Below are 14,117 nucleotides of genomic sequence, written 5' to 3'. Positions count from 1 at the left end.
TTTAGTAAAGGAATTGTCAAAAACTGTGTGTGTGTGTGTTTTTATTTCTTTTTGACACTTTTTTGGTGAATGAGCAGGGGTACAATTGTACCCCTACTTATTCACATAGAGGGGTGCCCGATATCTGGGGGCCCCCTTGTTAAAGGAGGCTTTAAGGCTCCAATAAGGCCTCCGCCTGAAGACCCCCATAATCACAGCCCAGGGTTGTGGGGAAGAGGCCATTTTCCCATTAACATGAGGACAAGGTGCTTTGAGGTGAGGGAGGCAGAGCCCCCCCCCCACACCAAAGCATCCCCCCATGTTGAGGGCATGTGGCCTGGTATGGTTCAGGAGATGAGCCGCTTGCTCGTCCCCTCCCTTTCTTGACCTGCTGGGATAAGGGTCTGGTATGGATTTTGGGGCGAACCCCACGCTATTTATTTTTTAAATTTTGAAATGGGTTTCCCCTGAAAATCTATAACAAACCCAAAGGGCCTGGTAAACATTGGGAGGGACCCCACACAGTTTTCTTTTCATAATTTTTAATTGCCGGCTTGTTTTCTTTACATTCAGCTGTCAGTGGGGAACCCCCTATATGCATGAGTATATGCGGTAATTATAACATTAGCGAAACTTTACTGCAGTAGTTATTTACCGCACAATTCCTAGTGAATTGAACATTCACACAATTGTTTCCGCATTCATTATATTACTGCATTTCTTTCAGCATTATTTGACCCCTCAAAAACCCCTGTTTCAAATTTTATATTTTTTAGACTTTATTTTAAGATGGCAGCAGTAATGATGGGTCCTTTTTAGTTATTACATTTTTTATTTTATTACATTTTTTTTTGCAGGGTTTTTCACATTTGTATGGTTACTTTACACTCCTAAGCGCAGGGCCTGTAGGTGTTTTCAAACACCTACAAAACTGTTGTGTCTGAAAAAAGTGTGATAGTCAAAAGTAAAGCTAGACCTTTGTTATCAATATAGGTACTGTGCTCGCACCCATCAAGCGGATCTAAAATGCTCCTGCCCCCCATTTTCAGCACCAGGAATGAGCAGCAAATTTTGGCTCCAATAGATTTCAAATTTCGATTGATTGAGAAACCTAATTCTGCTCAACCCTTAGGAAAGAACCATTTTCTTCTTAACCACTTTAGCTCCACTCACATTGCTGCTACTGCAGCAATGTGGCTCGTTATCGTCCAGCGACGTAGACCTACGTTGCTGGACTCCGCCCCCTGTGGGCGGCGCGCGCGCGCCGCCGGAGGCTCGCTCCCGCTGTTTTCAGTCACAGCGGGAGTCGGGCCAGGGGAGGAGCAGCGGCGAATGCCGCTGCTCTTCCCCGATCGTCGGGGAATCGAGTGTGGAGATCCGCCCGCTTGTGTAAACAAAGCAGGCGGATCTCCTAAGTGACAGGGAGTGACAGATTGTAGGGTTCAGCATAGCTGAGCCTGCGATCTGTCCCTGTGTCACTCAGTCACCTCCCCCCACACATGTCAGTAAGCACCAGGCATACATTAACCCCTCCCTCTCCAATAAAATTAACCCCTTCCCTGCCAGTGTCATTTTTACAGTAACAGTGCATATTTATAGCACTGATTACTGCAGTAATGTCACTGGTACCCCCAAAAGTGTCAAAAATGTCAGTCAAGGGTCTGATCTGTCCGCCGCAATGTCGCAGTCCCGCAAAAAAAAATCGGAGATCGCCGCCATTACTCGTTAAAAAAAAAAAACACCAAAAATGACATAAATCTTTCCCTTAGTTAGTAAACGCAATAACTTTTGCGCAAACCAATCAAAATACGCTTATTGCGATTTTTTTTTACCAAAAATATGTAGCAGAAAACAAATTGTCCAAAAATGATAAAAAATTTAGATTTTTTACATTTTTTTGGGAGGAATTTTATATAAAAAAATTTGAAAAATATTGTTATTTTTTCAAAATTTTTGCTCTTTTTTTTGTTTATAGCGTAAAAAGTAAAAACCGCACAGGTGATCAAATACCACCAAAAGAAAGCTCTCTTTGTGGGAAAAAAAGGACGTAAATTTCGTTTGGGTACGGCATTGCATGACCGCGCAATTGTCAGTTAAATTCGCACAGTGCCGAATCGCTAAAAGTGGCCTGGACGTAAGGCAGCAAAATCCTCCGTTGGTAAAGTGGTTAAACATTTTCTGCAAAATGTATTGAAGTCAATTGGAGGGTAATCAATATCAGCACTTAGCCAACAAACACCAATCACTACCCCTCGTTATCAAACCCTTTTTTGCCACTTTGGATACCAAAGACACAAGGCTGCAAACTCTTTGATGGAAGGCAGCTGAAAGAACTTGAGGAAAGGTTTGACTAATCCCACATCTAGAGAGTGATGCCTAAAGCAAAATCTCATAGAGCCCCATTTAGGAATCTTGGTGATAGTGAATGGTAGTTTCATGGTAGTGAAAAAAGGCATAAAAAAAGCATTTAGGTAGTAGAGTGTGAATGCTAGGACACATGAGACACAAGAACCTGAGCTAGATATGAATAAATAAGGAAAAGTGGAGGATTTTCCTGTCAGCAGGTCTAGTAAGGAAAGTAACCCCTTCGCTTTTGCGCCATTAGCAAAAGAATCAAGTCTGAACGGTGAGCAGAGAAGAGACGTGAGGTCCACAGGGCTGTAATAGAGAACAAAGATCTCTTAATACATTCCAGATTTCTCAAGAATAACAGCTCATGTGTAATAGCAAGCAGACAAATCCCAATAAATGTATTATACAGTGTGCTGCATAAACCTTTCGTAAGGAGAGAAGGAATGGAATAAAGTGAAAAGGAATCAGTGAAGCGCTCAGTAGGGATCTCGCTAGATATACGAAACATCATTATTCACACAGATGAAAAGTCCTAAATAATCAGGATTTAAGCCAGCATGCACACACAGCTTCCAGGCTGTAAACCTGAATTATAACAAATCTGTCCACCCGTTGGGCTGCTGTACAACCCCAGTGAGTGCAAAACACTGTAGCTTTGTAGTTTGGGGACACAGATCAGGTGTCGGTTATTAGGCTTTTAAGTTTAAAGCCCTGAAGTTGGATCAGATAAATAAATCTAAGGTGCATTAAAACAAAAGGTGTGCAAATACACAGTAATACAGCTTATTCTCTTTAGAAAATAGCCACAGCCTGCGTAGAAAAGCCTATCCTCTTAGAGCATAGTGCAGAGAAGAACACTTGCTCTATGTAGGGAAGCAGTGGTCTTTCTGCAGTGGTGTGACACACCTCCTGATGAGTCAGAGCTATAGCTGTCCAATCAGCAAGAAACATGAGTGCAGAGCTATTAGCCTGACTCAGCAGAAAGTGTGTCAGACATCTGAAGTATGCTGGCAAGAGACAGGCTTTTCTACTCCTTTTCATACTCATATTCCCACTTGACTGGTATAGTATGTGCACAGTGTGTGTAAATATTTCTGCTCATCCCAATAGGCACAAGAGATTGACCAATCTTGACAGTGCACTTTGTAATCTTATAAACCTGGTTAGACATACCCCCTCTCCTTTATCTCACTAAAAATCTGTATAAGGATTGCAGAGCTATAGGTTTGACTCAGCAGGGCAATGGACCTGTGCAGAGAGACCCCTGCTTCCATACAGAGAGCAAGGGCTGTTCTCGATAGAATGCTGACAGGGGACAGACTTTCATACTCAGGCTGAGGGTATTTTTTTAATAGTGTAGCTCCCTCCTAGTTAGGTATGGTGCTAGGTAAAGCATGTATTGCTCCTGCTGCTTATAAGGGGAGCCTGATCGATTAGATTGCCTGTCACATGTTTCCAGGTGTGATTCATTGGGTCTGAGGGAGTGTTCCCACTGCATCAAATGAGGGAGCTTGTTGGACAGTGGAGGAAACCTAGCCAGTGACACATGATGTTTTATTGCAGTCCCAGTGGGAGGGCATTCTTGCAATGCATCTTGGGATTGACCATAAATAGTGAGGGGAAATGTGACAGGGCATCTTTGGTGTGAAGCAGAGTTCCAGGAGGAGGTGGACGGCTGTCTCTCCTTCTGCAGTGTGTGAGGAAGGTGGTCTTAGGCGGTCGGCCTAGTGAACCAGGTGTGGAGCTGAGCTGCAGAGGATCTGGTGTAACTGACGGGGGAGTTGCTGGCAGAGTCTTTTGGGAAAAACAGTGTCCATGAGTACTGAGGGACCTGCCAAAGGGTCTGGCCCAGGAAGGAGGACCACTCCAGTGAAGTCAGGGGTTCAAGGAGCTAGTTCACACGGAGAGTATGACAGTAAAGGGGGTGCCATGTAGAAAGCCCTGAAGAATAGGAACAAAAGGGGGTGCCAAGAAGGGCCCTGAGGAGTGTTCTGCAGTATAGTACAGCTTATCTAAAGTGGTTCATTTATTACTACTTCACCGCTATTGAGAAGGTGAAGCAGCGGCCTTGCCGCACTCAAGTACAGTTAAACGTCCCAGCAAATTGTGCATAGTTTATTCAAGCTGGAAAATGCCACTCATCCCTTCTCCTATCCAAGTTCTCAATAAAACCACAAACACCCCTAGACTGTTTCTTGACTGAGCCAGGCACTTTGAAGTCGCTGAACTATTGTACTGTTGCTATGGGTTATCGAGGGGAACCCATCACCAGCAGCTCCCCAGAGAGTAGTGATACAATAGTAAACTAACTAAGAAGATTCCTGTTGCTGCAGTTTGCACCTTCTTAAATTGCTGGTGTGAATTTAGCCTTACCATATATAATAGGACAGACAGACAGAGAAAGATGTATAGCTAGATAAAGTAGATATAATAACTGATTAATAGTTTATAGATAAATAGGTAGTACAATTTATATAGCCAGATAGATAGTTTGCTATTAATCTTCACTTTCTTCAAGAGTTACAATGGCCAGAATCCTCTTCATCTGATATACTTCTAGGAGAGCCATATTCCTGGTCCCCAACCGACTGCTGTGGTTCCATCCTACATCACTGCAGGACACAGTAGTAGCATAGGGGTCGGAGGAAAGATCTACAGCACCAATTTGGGGCACCAAGAATCCAACACAAACAGAAGTATAAGGGATGATAAGAGTTCTCTGAGCACTGTAATTCCTAAAGAGAGTGAAGATACCTTCCATAGTTGCAGGAACAGGGGTCTGAGTCCATGGTCAACATTTTGTAGACCTTGAATATCTGATATAGTATATACCAGGGTAGATAGATAGATAGATAGATAGATAGATAGATAGATAGATAGATAGATAGATAGATAGATAGATAGATAGATAGATAGATAGATAGATAGATAGATAGATAGATAGATAGATAGATAGATAGATAGATAGATAGATAGATAGATAGATAGATAGATAGATAGATAGATAGATAGAATAACTGATTAATAGTTTATAGATAGATAGGTAGTACATAGATAAATTGATATAGACAGATAGATAGTTTGCTAGCAATCTTCGCATTCTTCAAGAGTTACAATGCCCAGAGAATCCCCTTCATCTGATATACTTCTAGGAGAGCCATATTCCTGGTCCCCAACCGACTGCTGTGGTCCCATCCTACATTATTGAAGGACACAGTAGTAGCATAGGGGTCGGAGGAAAGATCTACAGCACTAATTGGGGCACTAAGAATCCAACACAAATAGAAGTATATGGGATGATAAGAGTTCTCTGAGCACCGTAATTCCTAAAGAGAGTGAAGATACCTTCCATAGTTGCAAGGACAGGGGTCTGAGTCCATGGTCAACATTTTGTAGACCATGAATATCTGATATAGTATAAACCAGAGAAACCTCTAAAGCCAGCCATACACTGTTCGAAGCTCAGGCCATTTCAGCAGGAAACAGCCAAGATTTGAACCATGTATGGCCAGGCTGAAAGGGAGGCCCGGAGCGGGAGCGGAGCGATAGCATAGGGCCAGCATGACTAAGTGGACAGGGGAGTGTAGGGGTTAAGTTAGGAAACAAGTTAGACAGTGGTCATGGGGGGAGCCTAAGTTGTTTAGCTAGCTTTAGGGAGAGGTGGGGCTGGCAGGCAGGAAGAGGTGGGATCTGCTGGGGGGCGCCAAAATCCCCTCACTCGGCAGAAGAAGCGTCCCTCCCTCCCTATTGTTTAACCTCTATTTGTTGGTTCCTTGGTGGGGGGTTTGTTCTTTTTCTTTGTTTTTTGACCAGTTTGCCTGGTATGTCGTGGCAGCTGTGGCGTCTTTTTGTTGGTCTTTGCTGGCAGGTGCAAGAACCTTTAAGTCAAGGTAATGGTTCGGGACCCGCTGGTGGTAGGTTCCCTCTGGTGCGTTCCAGTTGAGGTCAGTTTGACTGGAAGGAAACATGGGTACACTGCGGGTAGAGTGTTGTCTCAGAGCTGGAGTTTTGCGGCTGGAGGCCTAGTATGTTTAAGTGGGCCCGCAGTGTAGTATTTATGTGAACATGCGAATGGGGGGCCTCAAAGACCAACAAAAGCTTTAACTGTTTTTTTGACGTTTCTGTTTTAAGGAATGTTTTTTTCCTTTATGTTAATTTATGCTAATTTAATTTGAAATTGGTTAATAAAAGGGCTGCTATGGCCAATTTTATTCCACTTACGGTGTCGTCTCGATTATTGGGATAAGGTAAAGGTGAAAGGGTGCAAGTGGGTGGTGGGTTGGCCGTTCAGCCAGGTTTTATAGTGACATCTGTTCTACGCTAGTCAAGTACCCAAGTTGACCAGCCTGCCAGATTTTTAATGCAATTATTGTCAGCTGCTATAGCAGCAAGCAAAAACCACTGTGTGTTCTTCTAGCCGGGACGTCAAGTCCTCCTGTATTTTTATCTTGACTTCTCGCTTGCCTTTGACCACTAAGATAATAAAAAGCACTGGGCCCAGTGGCATACCAGTGGGGTTCAGAATATTTTTTTGCCCCTCCTTGAACCCCCAGTTTGCAGCATACTTGTCCTTATTATCATTTATGTTAAAGTAAATGTGACACTGATTGCTAATGTATTGACTCCTGCCCGGCAAGTCAATAGCGTGGGATTAATAATGGTGTATCAGGTCGCTCAGTGAAAAAGCTGTTAGCTCAGAGAGATCATTCTTATACCAGTACAGACAGCTCGGAACAAACATGAACCAGAGGTGTTTCACCATTCCAGCTACATTTTAAGATCTGAGTTCTCATTCCAAAGCAATAGAATATTGTGTCTTATTCTAGCGCGTTCTGTGCTGGTCCCAGGAGGAAATCAATGATGGCACCTCTTGCTGGATTAACAAAGATAGAATCGCACACACGTACGTACGTTAGGTAATCCATACACATATTCAGAAAATAAATAAATATATATATATGTATATATTATACATATATATATACAGTATATATATAGATGTATATAGAAATGTATGTGTTTCATAGTCCCTGCCAGACACAAGTATAATTCTAAATGATAAGTATATTCAATTCATCAAGAACAAGACAGGCCAATGAAAACACAGCGATCAGCAGGCCCAACGAACGCCAGTAATTTGGGAAAGACGCTATTCGCATTGTACGTGGGCTTATGTTGCCCCCTGTTGTCAAGAAGCTGTGGTAACAGTTTGTATCCAAGTCATTGCACACAGCAACCCCTGCAAGAATGTAACCACATAATTAACACATCTAAGGTTTACATGGAAACAGTTCCCTATCACACACTGTGCACATTAAGAGATGATGTGGGGAGGTTAATGGAACAAATAGATACACAGAGAGATAGTAGGGAGATAAATAGATAGCGAGAGATAGAGCGATAGATAGATAGATAGATAGATAGATAGATAGATAGATAGATAGATAGATAGATAGATAGATAGATAGATAGATAGATAGATAGATAGATAGATAGATAGATAGATAGATAGATAGATAGATAGATAGATAGATAGATAGATAGATAGATAGATAGATAGATAGATAGATAGATCAACATACAGTAAATACCTTAGGGTAGAGAGAAAGATGTAAGCTAGATAATGTAGATAAAATAATTGATTATTAGTTTATAGATATATAGGTAATACATAGATAAATGAATATAGACAGATAGATAGGTAATAGATATACATATAGATAACATATATAAATACACTTGAAGAGAGAGCGATAGACAGATAGATAGACAGACAGACAGACAGACAGACAGACAGACAGACATACAGATAGACAGATAGACAGATAGACAGATAGATAGATAGACAGATAGATAGATAGATAGATAGATAGATAGATAGATAGATAGATAGATAGATAGATAGATAGATAGATAGATAGATAGATAGATAGATAGATAGATAGATAGATAGATAGATAGATAGATAGATAGATAGATAGATAGATAGATAGATAGATAGATAGGTGATATATTTATAGTACATATAGATATCATACATAAATACATTAGGGAAGAGACCAGCAACAATAATAAGTGGATAATTTCTTACTAATACCAGTTTTAATAACAGTTTTCTGGAGGTGACAGGGCATGGCCAGTATATCTATAGCTCTGCAGCAACAGTGTATAAAGCCACTTCTGCCACTTAGTTCCCTTCTGGCATTTTCATAACTATTAGTCCTTACTCATAGACTCACAGTGTCTGCCATCCAGCATCCTTAGATAGAACCTCAGTGAGGGAGATTGTCAAGATCCTTCTCCAGACCAGAACTTCAGTGCTGTGCCCTCCTGCAGATCTAACCCCCAAGCCCTCAGAGGCCCAAGCTGCAGTTGGAGCTAACCCCAAGAGAACCACAAGGAGGGAAAAGAACCCTGTGTTCAAGCCTCCTGTATATTTATGACCTCCCCAGCCACCTTCTGCACATCTCCTTTCAGGGATTGGCTGGGACAGGACAAATATTAAACTGATCATTTGAATCTCTCTGCCCTATGCTCTGGAAACTTCTTTCAGAGGCAGACGGCAAACTCACAGCTCAGGAAACCCAGAACAGAACAAGGCAAACATTTACTGCTCCATTCACTATACTGGAGCCCAAAAAACAAATTTACCCAGCAGCCTCACCAGAGGAGGGTGCAAGGAGGGTGCGATAGATAGATTAGATAGATAGCTAGATTAGAAAGATAGATAGATAGATAGATAGATAGATAGATAGATAGATAGATAGATAGATAGATAGATAGATAGATAGATAGATAGATAGATAGATAGATAGATAGATAGATAGATAGATAGATAGATAGATAGATAGATAGATAGATAGATAGATAGATAGATAGATAGATAGATAGATAGATAGATAGATAGATAGATAGATAGATAGATAGATAGATAGATAGATAGATAGATAGATAGATAGATAGATAGATAGATCGATCAACATACAGTAAATAACTTAGGGTAGAGAGAAAGATGGAAAGCTAGATAATGTAGATAAAATAATTGATTATTAGTTTATAGATATATAGGTAGATAGACTTTTTTCTGCAGTATTGGTTTCAACTAATTTAGAAATGATTATGTGGAAGGGATGCTAATTTTACAGTTTTTTGTTTTAATCTATTTAGAGCTGAGTTTTCCCACTGGCGCTTTGTATGTATCTACACCGCTCCTTGTGCATTTGGTAGTCGGCAGAAGGAAAAGATTGAAATAGTTCATTTCTGCATGTATTTATGTGTATTTGGTAAAGTGAATATGATCAGATTCCCATTCCTACAAGTACAATGGTTGTTTGTCATGTACCTTTATTAGATCATGCCACACACATGTACATTTCTGTGACTCTAAGTGAGGCTGTCATATGAAGGATGATCATAGCTTTGTAGAGCAGGCTGACCCACTGCGGAAATTCCGGTTTGTTTTTTTTACATTTGTTCTGTCATTGCCAAGTGATTGGTAGTGAGAAGTCAGTGATTTTGACATTCTTTGTCTCTACAGTAAAAAAAAAGATGAGAGAAAAAGAGAACGATAGATAGATAGATAGATAGATAGATAGATAGATAGATAGATAGATAGATAGATAGATAGATAGATAGATAGATAGATAGATAGATAGATAGATAGATAGATAGATAGATAGATAGATAGATAGATAGATAGATAGATAGATAGACTACTAGACCACTGGGTATTTTATTGTTTGCTTGAAAAAAAAGAAAAGCAACAAAGACCGAAAAGTTTGAAAAAAAAAAAAGTTTTTCTTAGTTTGTTATAAATAAGTAATTTTTCTCCTTGACTGATGTGCGCTGATGAGACTGCACTGATGTGTGCTAATAGGCTGCACTGATGGGCACTGATAGGCTGCACTGATATGCAGCACTGATGGGCACTGATATGCAGTACTGATGGTCACTGATATGTGGCACTGGTGGGCACTGATAGGTTGCACTTATGGGTATTGATAGGTCACATGGATAGGTGGCACTGATTGGCGGCACTGATAGGCACTAATGAGCAGACACTGGTAGGCATTAAAAGGCAGCACTGACTGGCATCAGTCATGGGCACTGACTATCATCACTGCTGGGCACTGTTGGGGCTGCACTGATAATCAGTCAATTGAATTGAATTGAATTGTTCCAAATTCACAGAAACATTGCAATAGCAAAATCTTCCAATTTCATTCATCCCTAATGAGCGCCAAAGTATGAGTGAGTATAGAATAAATATATGAGAACAAATGCCCTATGAATATGAGTATATGAGGGCTAAGACAGAATAAGTAAATGGGTGAAGCATGTTGCGTCTTTTTGTATCATCATCCTCTCCTTTGTTAGGTTCCTCTGCAAATTGTTATCTCTGTCCTAGCATGTGGTTCTCTGCACATGAAATCTTGTATGTCAATTGCTTAGCACTTTTGTTATGGTGGGGTCACATAGGCAATACATAGGGTTCAAAGTTGTGACATCTGTGGATACCTCACAAGATGGAGATGGGACCTATGACGTTTTTTAGGGTACCACTTAGAAATGGAAAAACCTAAGTGATAAAGTGGCCTAGAAAATCATTTGCAGGCTTTGATCGTCATTCTGAGCAGCCCACGTCCTTTTGGAGTAGGCCTTCCTATGGGAAGGATCCAGAACCATCTCATGACTGACCTTTATAAAAATATGTTGGGTTGATTTACCATAGGCATATAGGCTGTGCACTTTACAAGTGCAGTTGCTCCAGAGCTTAGTAAATGAGGTAAAACTTCACTTTGCAGGGAACAACCAATCACATTTAACCACTTCAATAGCGGGCACTTTCACCCCTTCCTGCCAAGGCCAATTTATAGCTTTTAGCGCTGTTGCATTTTAAATGATATGCAGCGTTGGTGGGCACTGATAGGCGGCACTGCTGGGCACTGATAGGCAGCATTGATTGGCACTGATAGGCGGCACTGATGGGCACTGACAGGCGGCACTGATGGGCAATGATAGGCGGCACTGATGGGCACTGATAGGTGGCACTGATGGGCACTGTTAGGCAGCACTGATCAGCACTGATGGGTGGCACTGATGGGCACTGATAGGCGGCGCTGGTGGGCAATAATGAGCACTGGTGGGCAGCACTGATAGATGGCAATGATGGGCACTGGTGGACAGCACTGATGGGGAGGGCACTGGCAGGCAGTACTGATGGGGAGGGCACTGGCAGACTCCCTGAGCCCTGATTGCCATCCCTGGTGGCCATGGTGGGCTTCCCTGGGGTCATGGGTAGGCATCCCTGTGGTCATGGGTGGGCATCCGTGGTTCTAGTGGCACCCCACCTAAGGGTCTGCACTGGTAATCAATGCTCTGATTACCAGTGCAGACCCCCCCCCCCCTGTCAGGACAGCCGCAGATCGTCTCTCCTCTACTCGTGCCTGTCAGGCACGAACTGGCACTTCATCAAAGGCACTTCCTATTTACTATGTGACCAGCTGTGATTGGACACAGTTGGTCACATGGTAAAGAGCCTACATCAGTAGGCTCTTTACCGAGATTGGAGATGCAGTGTGTCAGAGCCACATGCCGCATCACCGATCGCCGCTCTGTGCACCCCCCGGGGGCACCCAGAGCGCATGATCCTGCCGCCGTCATATGACGTCAGGATAATGTAACCACCTTCCCGCCGTCATTTGCCTATAGGGCGGGCAGGAAGTGGTTAAGGAAAATTTAAATAAAAAAACTGAATTTTTGCTTGAACGTAATTGGATGATGGAAGTCAGCAGAGCTTCACCTCATCTACTAAGCTCTGGAGCAACTGCACTTGAAAGGTACACAGTATATTTGCCTTTAGTAAATAAACCCCATAGATTGAGGGTTTGGTGCATGAGTATGCAAGTCAATGGGAATACAAAACAACTTGAAGCAACTTAGAAGGAGTTTGGAAGCAGGTCATAAGCACATCTAAATAAACTCCTAAAGATCTTAAAATCACCTCAAACTGATCTCAATTACAAGCTGAATACACCTGGAAGAATGCTGCATTTGCCCACCAACAGTACTAAGGTCCTCAAAGTTTAAAAAAGGTTTCCCCACCATGAATATGTGGGGGGCTGCTTCACCTGGTATGAAGTGCAGGGAGACCCCCAGGACCACTGGTGAGCTATAAGAGGCAATGGGCTGCATTCTGCAGCAGAACATACAAGTAAATGGAAATGCAAAAGTAACTTAGAAGGAACAAGTCAGGAGGTGATTATGGGCACTTCATAGAAAAAGTATGTAGGTGGGTGCAGTCTCTTATCTCCACTGCAGGGGGTGCTCATCCACAGTGACAGTGCAGAGGGAAAGGAAGTCAAGAACAACATGGTTCCTCTAAGATTTCATGAGCTACTGAGGTAGCGATCCAGTTTGATGTTTGCTGTCCATGTGACTCTGGTGGCCATTTTAGGTGTAACAGAGTCTATTTAGGATCCTGGCTCCTGGGTTTAGCACGCATTGAGCGTGTGGGTAGTGAAGGGACTGGTCACCCGTCTGTCAGGGACATTATTAGTGATAGAGAAAGGTTCCAGATGAGTAGGGAAAGCTTGGGGCTCCACAACTCTCCTTGGATATCTTCCCATTTGGGCTCAGACCAGTCAAGCTGCAGTTCACCCCTCCAGACAAATGCTGTCAGTTTGGCTGAAACCTGCTCCACTACACATTGTTAGTATCCATAAGTGCCGGTTCACACTAGGTCGCTCTGACTTAGGGGGCGACCTGTGAAGTCGCGTGCAGCGCGACTTCGGCGCGACTTGCACGGACTTCATAAAATGAATGTCAATGCAAGTCGCCTCCAGGTCGCCCCGAAGTAGTACAGGACCCTTTTTCTAAGTCGGAGTGACTTGTGTTGCTCCTATTAGAACCGGTCCTGTACTACTCAATGACCGCGACGGTGCACGACTTGCCAGGCTGACCAAGTCGCCTGACAAGTCGTATTAGTGTGAACCGGCACTATGTTCCTGGTTGGGCTTCCTTTCACCGGGGCTGTTCTGAACTGTTTATTGCAATATAGGTTCCATTATTTCCACCTGGACTATGTGTGTGTTATTGCCACTGCACCACTGCCGCTGCAACCACCCACAAGTAGTCTCAGGAGAAACTCAAACTGACTGAAATGCAAGCTGAATGCATCTGAAAGCATACCTCATTTGTCCTTCTAGACAAGCCCTGGGGCTTCCAGTGCTATTTCCAGAAACGTTGCCCCGCTGTAAATATTCCAGAAGCTTCTTAGATTTTGTGAAGTGTTGGGAGACCCCAGGACCATGATGGGAACTGCAAGAGGCAATGGGCTAAGCCCATATGCCTACTGCAATAGAGCAGCCAAAGAGACAAGGGGGAGACATTGGTTGCTCCCGTGTTGGTCTAAGCTACGAAGTGCTGCTCTTATTGAAGTTCCCGAAGGGTGACAAACTGTTCATATAAGTGAAGTAGCAATTCAGACTGTGAGTAACATTTATAGAAGTGATACTGCTCAAATCCTTTGAACAAGACCTATTATTCTGCGGTAGCGGCAGACCAACTGCAGAGGCACCCAAATCCCGCAGTCTCTACATTGTAGTAAAAAAAAAAAAAAAAAAACTGACTGTGATACAGCAAGTGCAGCCTTTCAGTATTCTGAGAAATGGAGTCATATTAATTGTGAAGGCATCTGCTAACTAAAGGATTGACACGTAAATTGTGGTCAAGCCACAGTACCATTGGGTAAAGCCATTAGCTGGAATATAGCTGGTTGACCAAGG

The sequence above is a fragment of the Pelophylax lessonae genome (genome assembly GCF_965119305.1).
Source record: "Pelophylax lessonae genome assembly, chromosome: 8".
Classification (NCBI taxonomy): Eukaryota; Metazoa; Chordata; class Amphibia; order Anura; family Ranidae; genus Pelophylax; species Pelophylax lessonae.
This window is presented reverse-complemented; position numbering follows the sequence as displayed.